General features: G+C 34.9%; 1 protein-coding gene across 8 annotated transcripts in view; it reads right to left on the reverse strand.

The window, feature by feature from the left end:
* The window catches only part of Smarcad1 (SNF2 related chromatin remodeling ATPase with DExD box 1), an 81,137-nt gene that overhangs the window by 66,895 nt on the left and 2,905 nt on the right, over window positions 1-11,337 (reverse strand). Inside the window, exon 1 of one of the 8 annotated variants that reach the window (XM_078021914.1) lies at window positions 9,043-9,063. The exons of the other annotated variants lie outside the window; for them this stretch is intronic. The gene's annotated coding sequence lies outside the window, so the exon portion shown is untranslated. Of the gene's footprint in view, window positions 1-9,042; window positions 9,064-11,337 lie in introns of those variants that run through there. 8 annotated transcript variants of the gene reach the window in all.

The following is an 11,337-nucleotide window of genomic DNA, read 5'->3' on the forward strand; positions in this document are numbered from 1 at the left end:
CCCCTATATCTTATAGTAGAAAGAGATCAGACTTAAAAAAGAATTCATAATAAAGTAAAACTATTGCCTTGGTCCAATGAATTAATTATAAAAAATAATGGCCAGATGATCTTTAGCTCAAAGGTAAAAACTAAATAGTTGCCATTAACTACTTTCTAGGTCATCATTAAATCCTCACTTTTTTTTTAATTGTAAATGGACACAATATCTTTTTATATATTTATTTTTATGTTGGACTGAGGATTGAACCCAGTACCTCACATGTACGAGGCAAGTGCTTTACCACTGAGCTCCAGCTCCAGCCCAAATCCTCACTTTTAACAAACATTTAATCCTGAAATAACACTGAGGGACACACAATGTATCCCATATTTTTTAAAAATATATTTTTTAGTTGTAGATGGACACAATATCTTTATTTTATTTATTTATTTTTATGTGGTGCTGAGGATCAAACCCAGTGCCTCAAACATGCAGGGTAAGCGCTCTGCTACTGAGCCACAATCCCAGTCCTACAATGTATCCCATTTTGCAGTTAACAATGAGTGAAAAAGCAACTTGCCCAAAGACATACTGGAGAAAGTAATAAATGTGAATTTCAAGTTTGGGAAGTCTAAATTGTTACACTTAAAAACACAGCCTCCAACCCATGATTGCCACAAAACTGTAGCAGTCAATATGAGGCTGAATCATATTTGCAAATAACATTGAGAACTTCATTTAGTTTATGAAAAAAATCATGCCTCACGCAGTTATACTGACAGGAAATAGAGGAGTATTTTCAAAACCTTTGTAAATTTACTGTAGATATTCATTGATACTAAACCCAAACCAGGTATACAAATAACAATGAAACATAATTTGTGCCAAGAAAGAGGAATAAGCAAAATGTGAAATGGTAAAGAGGGAAAACAGCCTGTTCTTCCACATAAAAATAATTAAAATGGCTATTTTGTTAAAAAAAAATAGATATTTTCATTAGTATATGCAAATGTCCCATTAGTTGTATGCTTGAGAAGACAATCTTTTCCAAAATCCTTGTCACTCATTCTCAAAAGCACACAATGAAACAAAATAAGCATTCAAGTCTACTACTGATTTATTTTTGAGGGAGATAAAGACTCAAAACAAAAAAACAAAAAACAAATTACCATTGGGAAATTATGAATTTACAGAGACAGTTCAAATCAATTCGATAATCCATAAGGCAAAGGCCATCTCCCAAAGTAGAATAAAAATACATGAACCTTTATACCTGGTGAGACAGTCTTTTAAAAATTTGCCATTTTTAATATTCTAATCATGTATTGCTGTAAACTGTTCAGTCCACTAACATGACAACTTATTTAGAAGGCAGTTCCTTTGAATGCCAACTAAAACACATCATAAATTTGTCTTTTTAAAAGGACAAACAGACTATAAAAACAACAGATTGTAAAATCTGGTCAGTCTTAATTTGAAGGCCATAGTAAATAGGGAAATAACTGTATAGCATTTTATAAAAGTTAAACTCTCTAATGAAAGCTCTAAGAGCAATCTCTTACGCATATCATTCTAAGATGAAATGTGAAAGAAGAAACATTTCAGGTTTAAGTTTGAAAAAAGAGCAATGAGCTGGAGATCTAAGTAACTGGTAGTGTTTGCCTATCATCCTGTGTGAAGCCCTGAGTTAGATCCTTAGCATTGCATTAAAAAAAAAAAAAAATTAAAGATAACTTTTTAAAAGAAAAGAAAAAAAAGACAGTCATGCTATTAATTGGACCAATGCAAAAACATTAAACCTTCAAGGGATGCTTTTTTTTAACAATAGCTATTATATCTATAATAAAACTGTTGTATCACAACCATATATTAATAAAGAAATGCATATTCACTTGAGAATATAAGGCAAAGACAAATGAGGCTTTAATGTAAGCTCTTAATAAAGAAAAGGGCACAGGGGTTTGGGGTTGTGGCTCAATGGAAGAGCGCTTGCCTAGCATGTGTGAGGCTTTTGGTTCAATTCTCAGCACCACATATAAATACATAAAAAAATAAAGGTCCATCAATAACTAATAAAAATTTTAAAATAAGAAAGAAAAGGGCACAAACATATTTTAAGATGCAGAACAGTGTTTTCAAATACTTTTGACTCAGACTCACTGTAAAAGACATATTTTAGATTATGATCCTAAATACAGATTGTTAGATAAAACTGAAAGATTCCAGAAAATCTTGGTATAGTTAATACACTCTGATGATTTTCTCTCCACTAACGATCATATATATATATATATATATATATATATATATATTGAGTCAAAACCCAAGAAATTAATTTTATGACAAATTATTTATGATCCTAGTTTGAAAAACACTGATATAACAAAACTCATCTATTCTCTGGCATATAATTAAATCTACACTTAGACTTTGTCTGCTTTTCAAGTACCCTTAAAACTTAACAGTATTTTTACACAACAAAGAGAATCTCAGTAAATTCTCCAAAGACCACACTAGATGTCTCAAAAAACAGTCAAATTACAAGTAAATGTTAATAAAATCATGTTAGCAAAGTTTCAGTCACTTGCAAATTTTAAAAAAGGGGGAAAAACATAAAAACTACTTAAAAATAACTTTAGAGTCCAAAAGAAAAAAGCAACAAAAATATAAAAATCTAGGACACAATATATTTATGTCACAACACTTAAGAATTAAAATAATCTGGTAAACTAATATAAGATTAGAGAAATATATTAATAGCCCACAAGATATAAATATACAGAGGAATTTAGAGTATAATGATAATATTTTAAGGTAAGAAAAATAATTTTTCTGTGGGACATGGTGGTACACTCCTATAATTACTGTGACTTGGGAGGCTGAGGCAGCATTTTTGAGATTGTGTCTCAAAACAGAAAATTAATAGGTCTAGGATGTGGTTCAGTGGTAAGGCATCCCTGGGTTCAACAGCCAGTACCAAGGGGGAAAAATTAATTTTTTATCAAATGCTTCTGGAACAAATGACTAGTAACTGGTGAATAATGAAACAAGAAGAAAATTATATCACTCTTTCAACAAAATAAAGTTAAAAAAATCAACGTGAGGGCTGGGGTTGTGGCTCAGCGGTAGAATGCTCGGGTAGCATGTGCAAAGCACTGGGTTCAATCCTCAGCACCACATAAAAATAAATAAAATGAAGGTATTGTGTCCAACTACAACTAAAAACTAAATATTAAAAAAAAAAGCAATGCGAAACCCACAATAAGATACCAAATCACACCATTCATGCTGGCTATGATCAAAAACAGAAAGTAGTTAGGGATGTACCCTATTGGCAGAGGGCATGCTTAACGTATATGAATTCTGAACTCAATCCCCAGAACATACACACACCAGAAAAACCCAATAACAACAACAAAAACACCAAAACCCAAATCAAAACAAAACAAAAAAACATATTGATAATAACAATTGTTGGTAAGGATGTTAGTGGAGAAGGAAAGCCTATGCATTGTGGGCAGGAATGTTAAATAGTGTAGCCACTATGGAATAGTACGGCGGTTCCTCAAAAATTTAAAAATATAATTACCACATTATCCAGATATACTGGATATATTCTCAAAAGAACAGAAAAGCAGACCACTGAAGAGATATTTATACACCCATATTTACAGCAGTACAATCTGTAATAGCCAAGAGGTGGAAGCAACCCAAGTGTCCACTGATGGATGAATAGATAAACAAAACATCTCACACACACCACACACAAAAAGATATTATTTAGCCCTAAAAAGGAAGAAAATTCTGAAATATACCATAAATAACATGGATGAATCCTGAGGACAATATGCTAAATGAAAAAAGATAATCAACAATACTAATAGTGTATGATTCTATTTAATGAGGTACATAGAACAAATAAATTCAAATTCATAAGGACAGAAAATACAATGTGGTTTCAGAGACAAGGGAAATAGGGAATGGGGAACAGTTGTTTAACAGGTATAGAGTTTCAGTTTTCCAAGATGAAGAACTTTAGAAATTGTCTACGTAACAATGTGCTGGACTGAATACACTGTACACTGAACTATACACTTAAAAATGGCTAAGATGGTAATTTTTATCCTTTATGTGCATTTCTCCATAATAAAAAATTTAAAATAACACAAACATGCTCGAAGAATATGGGCTGATATATTTATAATGTGGAAATGCCTGCCTGATCAGAACATAAAACCCAAATATATTAAAGGATGAACAAACATAATACAAAATATAAAATTTGCTGTTTTCTATGGCTACTTGGGAGGCTGAGGCAGGGCGACTGCAAATTTGAAGCAAACTTGGGTAATTTAGAGGGACCCTCTTTTAAAATAAAAAAATTTTTAAAGGGCTGGAGGTATAGCTCAGTGGTAAAGTACCCCCAAGTTCAATCCCCAGTACCAAAACAAAACAAAGTGAAGCTTTTCTGTGGCAAACAAACAGGACATTACAGTTCAAATGTTTGTGTCCTCTCTAAAAATTGGTATGTTGGGCTGGGGATGTGGCTCAAGCGGTAGCGCACTAGCCTGGCATGCGGGCGGCCCGGGTTCGATCCTCAGCACCACATACAAACAAAGATGCTGTACCCGCCGATAACTAAATAATAAATATTAAAATTCTCAAATAAATAAATAAATAAAAATTGGTATGTTGGGATGTGGCTCAAGCGGTAGCGCGCTAGCCTGGCATGCGTGTGGCCCGGGTTCGATCCTCAGCACCACATACCAACAAAGATGTTGTGTCCGCCGAGAAATAAAAAATAAATATTAAAAAAAAATTCTCTCTCTATCCTCTCTCACTCTCTTAAAAAAAAAAAAAAAAAAGAAATCCTAACCCTTAAGGTTTGGAGGTAAGGTCTTTGGGAAGTGACTAAATTACAGGGGCAGAGCTCTCATGAATGTTATTAATGATCTATAAAAGAGGCCAAAGAGATTTTTTTTGCCCATAAAGGTATGTGAGTTACAGAGAAAAGACTGCCCTCTATGAGTGGGTTCTCACATACTGAATGTGCTGGTGTCCTGATGTAAGAATTGAATTTTAGTTGCTTATAAGCTACCCAATCTATGGTAGTTTGTTATAGAGCCCTAACAGACTAAACACAGAAAAAATTAAAAAAAAAAAAAAAGATGAAAAATGTACAAATCATTTATCAGAAAAAGAGACGTGAGAAAAACATAGAGGAACCCAGAAAAAACCCAAATGGCAGATACATTTAAGAAACTATACCTAAAAAATAAAGTAATGAGATACTTCTGTCTAATTATTAGCCCGATGAAGGTTAAAAAAAGGTTAAAATACTTAAGCCAAATATGAAAAAGTAGACATCACAAAACCAAGCTGTAAGAAGGTACAATTTATTCAAATTTTTGTGTGAGGTAATTTGACAGTAACAAAATATTAATTATTCTCCCTTTAATCTGACAATTCCATTCTCAGGAATTTTCACACTGATTGTATACATGCAAAAAACAATTTTGTAGAAAAAAAAAAAGGATGGTAACTACAGTATTTTTTGTCATTGTTACTGTTTGTTTTTTTTGCTTTACCACTGAGCTACATCCCCAGTCCTTTTTATTGAGACAAGTCTTGCTAAATTGCTGAGGCTGGACTGAAATTTGCGATCCTCCTGCCTCAGCCTCCAAGTCACTGGGATTATAAGGCATGCAGCATCCCTCACACCCGCTATAGCATTTTTTTTTTTTTTTAACTGAACAAAACCAAAATGACTAATGGACATCAACAGGGAACTATAAGGAAGTACAATATATCTGTATAAGATACTCTATACTCACTAACAAACTGAAGTATAGCATATTTTATATTTTATTTAGAGACACAGGGTCTCACTGAGTTGCTTAGGGCCTTGCTAAATTGTTGAGACTGGCTTTGAACTCAAAATCCTCCTGCCTCAGTCTCCTGAGCTGCTACAATTACAGGTGTGCACCACCACACCCGGCAAGTATAGCATACTATAATATAGAATGACATGGAAAGTATCAAAAAAATCCTTCTAATTAACAGCAAGTTACATTACAATGTGTATGTAATACAATATATTTTTGCTTAAAGCCAAAAGGAAAACCTAACCCATATACACAGAGAGGAAAAAAATCAAAATAATAAACATTAGAACTAAAGATCACAAAGATCATTATATAATGCTATATTCATGTGACTTAAAAAAATTTTTTTTTAGTTGTAGTTGGACAAATAACTTTATTTTGTTTATTTATTTATGTGGTGTTAAGGATTGAACTCAGGGCCCCTGCACATGCTAGGCAAGCACTCTACTGCTAAGCTACAACCTGAGCCCTCATGTAACTTTTTATGTAACATTTTGATGTGAAAAAATATCTAATTATGTGAAGTAAGAGTAGAAAAGGAAAATAACACACATTTAAAAGACACTTCAGGGACTGGGGATGTGGCTCAAGCGGTAGCGCGCTCGCCTGGCAGGCGTGCAGCCTGGGTTCGATCCTCAGCACCACATACAAACAAAGATGTTGTGTCCGCTGAAAACTAAAAAAAATAAATATTAAAAAATTCTCTCTCTCTCTCTCTTAAAAAAAAAATTTCACCTTACCTTGTTCCATCTTAAAAAAAAAAAAAAAGGCACTTCAGGAGATAGCATTTAGAGTGTTTTTCTTAGCATGTATGAGGCCCTGGGTTCGATCCATAGCACCACAAAAAAAAAGAAAGAAAAAAATACACTGAAGTTTTATACTACATCTGAATACTTACTGTAGTTACTTATTGGCTACAAATTGTGACGCTAAAACAGTACACTCAGGTTTATCATTGAAAGGATCAAACCATTTTACTAATGGCAAGGATAACAGAAAACTCCTAAGCAAAGCCAGGCAAAGAGGAATGAAGTTCAAAAAACTGAGGTTTTATCCAAGATCACACAATCTTGTATGAGTCAGAGCAACGCTTTCCGGAAGCCTTTTTAATAACAGGTATTCAAATTCCCTAAGCACACACTGCAACTTCACTCTATTCCAATCTCAAAAAATGATCGATAAACCCATCTAATTTTATTTTTTTCAATTTTTCCTCCTAGGTAAAATGTGTTTCAGTTCCTCTGAAAAATTAAACTGTCCAACTGTGCTTCAGTTGTCAAGTATTTGATTCCTTTCCTCAGATACCTCCTTCCCTTTGTTTTTTTTCTACTAGCATCTTCCTCTTGACTAAATTATCCACATTCAACTGATCACCAAATACATATCATATAAAAACTCCCCTAAAGTTCTTCCTGTCATCCCTATAGTCAATTCCCTATAGAGATTTCAATTAATAGAACAGCTTCATTAATGGTCTTTTCGTGCAAAAATATTCTACAGTATATAACAAATAAAGTTCACCCCACCTTGCACAGCAGATAAAGGTCCCTTACAACCCAGCAGCTTCTATTTCTATTTTTTTAGCTTCATCTACACTGTCTAAAACCTCCTCTTTCACAAGTAACAACCTCTTCTCATCCTCTATACACATATAGTACAATCTTCAAGGCATCACTTATTTCCAACCCTTTCATCATTTGTTCACCCAATAAACAATGATTATTTATATTATTTACTGTCTACTCCAAAAGTCATCACCTTATGACTTTTCATAATCCTTCCCAGATGCCAAGTATGGCGGGGTACATCTGTAATCCCAGTGGTTAGGGACGCTGAGGCAGTAGGATCTTGAGTTCTAAGCCTCAGCAATTTACTGAGGCCCTAAGCAACTCAGCAAAACCCTGTCTCCAAATAAAATATTTAAAAAGGCTGGGGATGTGGCTAAGGGTTCCTGAGTTCAATCCCTGGGACCAAAAAAGAAAGAAATCATAATCCTTCCCATGAATAATGGGGAATTTAATCATCTGTAAACAGTGATTCTACCTTGCTTTAATGTGTTTTTCTCTATTATTTTCTCTAGAATGATGTCCTTTCCTCTTTCTGCTCCTTGAAGATCATGCTTTACTCATATTTTTCTTCTTATACATAAAACAAAGCTCTCCTCTTTCATTTATCTTTCATTATTTTAATACTTCTAAAACCTCTGTGTGCCCACATCAAAGAAAAAAAGAAAAATAATATGTAAGTAACAACCACTGAAATCTTTGGGCACTGTGAGAATAAAATAAATTGAGGGACTGGGGAAATAGTTCTGTGATACCATGAGCTAGCATTAGCATGCACGATGCCCTAGGTTTGCTCTTCAGCACCATCCAAAAAACAAAACCAAACCTAGGTCAACGGGTTAAGTGTATACCTCTCATTTATTTATTTATTTATTTATTTAATATTTATTTTTCAGTTTGCGGCAGATACAACATCTTTATTTGCATGTGGTGCTGAGGATTGAACCTGGGCCGCGCGCATGCCAGGTGAGCGCGCTACCGCTTGAGCCACATCCCAGCCCCCCCCTTTTTTTTAATATTTATTTTTCAGTTTGTATACCTCTCATTTAGATGAGCATTGTGGAGCCTCTTCTGTGCCAAAAACAGTTTTCACGTATCCATACCTACAGAATATCTGATTGTTGGGGATTGTCTCAAGGTCATAAAAAAAAGGGATACTTACTAATATTACCCTCTCCTCATGTAAGAATACTTCAACACATTTCCTGATATATCAGACACCATTCTGAGCAATGAGGATGAGCAAGTGAACTATGTATTTCATGGGACTCAACAAGGAAAACACATACATAATGTAATGCTAAGTAGAGGTAAACATTATGAAGACACATATAGCAGAGTAAAGCTGGGGCAGGGGACAGAGGAGTTGTTATTTCAAACACAGTGTTGAGGACAGGCCTTCTAAAACAGATAACATTTCACTAATGTGAATGAAGGAGCTGAGTCATATGCAAATCAGTGGAAAGGATCTTCTAAGCAGAACAAAGAATAAATGGAATGAAGCAAAGATGAGACCATGCTTGGCATATCGAAGAAACAATGTGGCTGTGGCACAGTAACTGAAGGAGAGTGGTAGAAAATGAAGCCATGCTGGGCACAGTGACGCACACCTGTAATCCCAGCTCTTCGGAAGGCTGAGGCAGGAGGATCACAGTTCGAGGCCAGCCTGGGCAACTTAGCGAGACCCTGTCTCAAAATAGAATAAAAAGGGCTGAAACTATAGCTCAGTGGTACAACACTTGCCTGACATGCATGAGGCCCTGGGTTTAATTCCCAGTACTGAAAAAAAAAGAAAAGAAAACCATAACTTCTATTAGGTAAAACAATAGGATTAGTTAGAAAAGTCAGTGAATATGGGTTATCTGGAATATATACAATTTGCATCCTATAGGCTGACTTAAATCTTAAGCCCTGCCTGCTGTAAATAAATTAGTACAGTATCATTCCACAATGGCAGTATGAGAAGTTACCACAAGATAAAAAAAGTAAGGTCAAGGGGCTGGGGTTGTGGCTCAGCCCTAGCACACTTGCCTCACATGTGTGAGGAACTGGGTTCAATCCTCAGCATCACATAAAAAAAAAAATAAACAAAATTTTTTAAAAAAAGTAAAGTCAATTTTCACATATTACTGATGATTCCCATATCTCCAACACCAGTCCTAACCTTGATTCAACACTCCATTCACTAAACTTTCCACTCTTACCCACTAAATTGCCTTAGCACTTGGAGGCTGGACCTTTGATTCCTACTTGAATTCTCAAAGACCTGCTCAATGGCTTTTAATAGTTAATGCCTATCTATTCTATGGATAGCTCTACCATCTTTTTCTTCCAATTACTTAAACTAAAAATCTTAACATTCAACCTATCGCATTTCTACCATCAATCTAATTGTGAATGGAGGCCAAGGATGTCACTCAATGGTAGATCACTTACTTGCCTGGCATGTGCCAAGCCCCAAGTTCAACCCCTACTACCACAAACATAATAAAACATAAGCATTAAAACAAAACAAAACAAAACAAAAAAAACCCAAATGCTTCTTTCTTTTCTACTTCTGCTATCAGTAAGCTCAGATTACAAGAACTTCCTAAATGATTTCTTTCCCTTCAACCTCTAACCTTTATCAACATACAGTACTCAATACTGCTAGACTTTTTAATAAAACTTTTTCATTCTTTTACCATACTATTCATACTATTTACTATTCACTGGACACTAAGTTAACTATAATATACAGTTTAGACTTAACTTTAATTCAAGACTCCAAAAAATTCACAGTATCATTTACAATAAACACACACACACACACACACACACACACACACACACACACACATATTTTTTGGTGGTACTGGGGATTGAACCCAGGGCCTTGTGAATGTGAGGCAAGCACTCTACCAACTGAGCTATATCCCTGGCCCAGTAATCATATCTTAACAGCAGGATGGTTTCTAACCATTCCTAGGACAAAATTAATTTTCATATTTCCCAATTTTAAGAATGACCATGTGCTGGGCAAGCTGGTTCATGCCTGTAATACCAGTGATAAGGAGGCTGAGGCAGGAGGATTGCAAGTTTGAGACTTGCCTCAACAACTTAGCAAGGCCCTAAGTAACTTAATGAGACCCTGTTCTCAAAAAATAAGAAGAGCTGGGGTCATAACTCAGCAGTAGAGCACTCTTGGTTTCAATCCACAGTACCAAAACAACAATAATCAAGTAAAACAGAAAAATGAATTCTGATTAGAATATTTGTAATTTCACATTACAAATATTGCCAAATAACTAGAACAGTCCACTGAGACGGGCATGGTAGCACCTGCTTGGCCTGTAGTCCCAGGAGGATCAAAGGATAACCAGCCTCAGCAACTCTAAACCAGTCTCTAAATTAAAAAAAACAAAAAGGGCTGAAGATGTGGCTCAGTGATTAAGAGCCCCTGGGTTCAATCCCCAGTCCAAAAAACAAACAAACACAAAAACCCACTGAAATTCAGTGTACAAAGTGCTTTTACTTTCAGAATTGACAACAATCTCTGGATCTCAGATTTTAAGTGCCTTGCCCAAAGTCCCACCTTTAACTAAAATGAGGAAACAGACTCAAAATCCTATACCTAGAACCCAGCCCTCACTTTTCCTATTTACATAAGAAACAGATGGAAAGCACTAGGAAAACACTAAAGTACATGGGCCTTGAGACATTACCTAAGGCATTTGTTATGCAAATCAAATCTCTACTGAAACAATGAACATCAAAGTCATTTCTAGGCTTAAAATTCTTCAGTTGTAATGATAACATTGGTACAAGTTAAAAACTTCTGAGAGAATCAAAGTCCTTGGAAATGTGACTCCTAATTACCTCAAAGCAACCTATAATTCATTCCACAAAGTTCTAACTACACCAAA

This window comes from Ictidomys tridecemlineatus, chromosome 9 (genome assembly GCF_052094955.1).
Source record: "Ictidomys tridecemlineatus isolate mIctTri1 chromosome 9, mIctTri1.hap1, whole genome shotgun sequence".
Taxonomy (NCBI): domain Eukaryota; kingdom Metazoa; phylum Chordata; class Mammalia; order Rodentia; family Sciuridae; genus Ictidomys; species Ictidomys tridecemlineatus.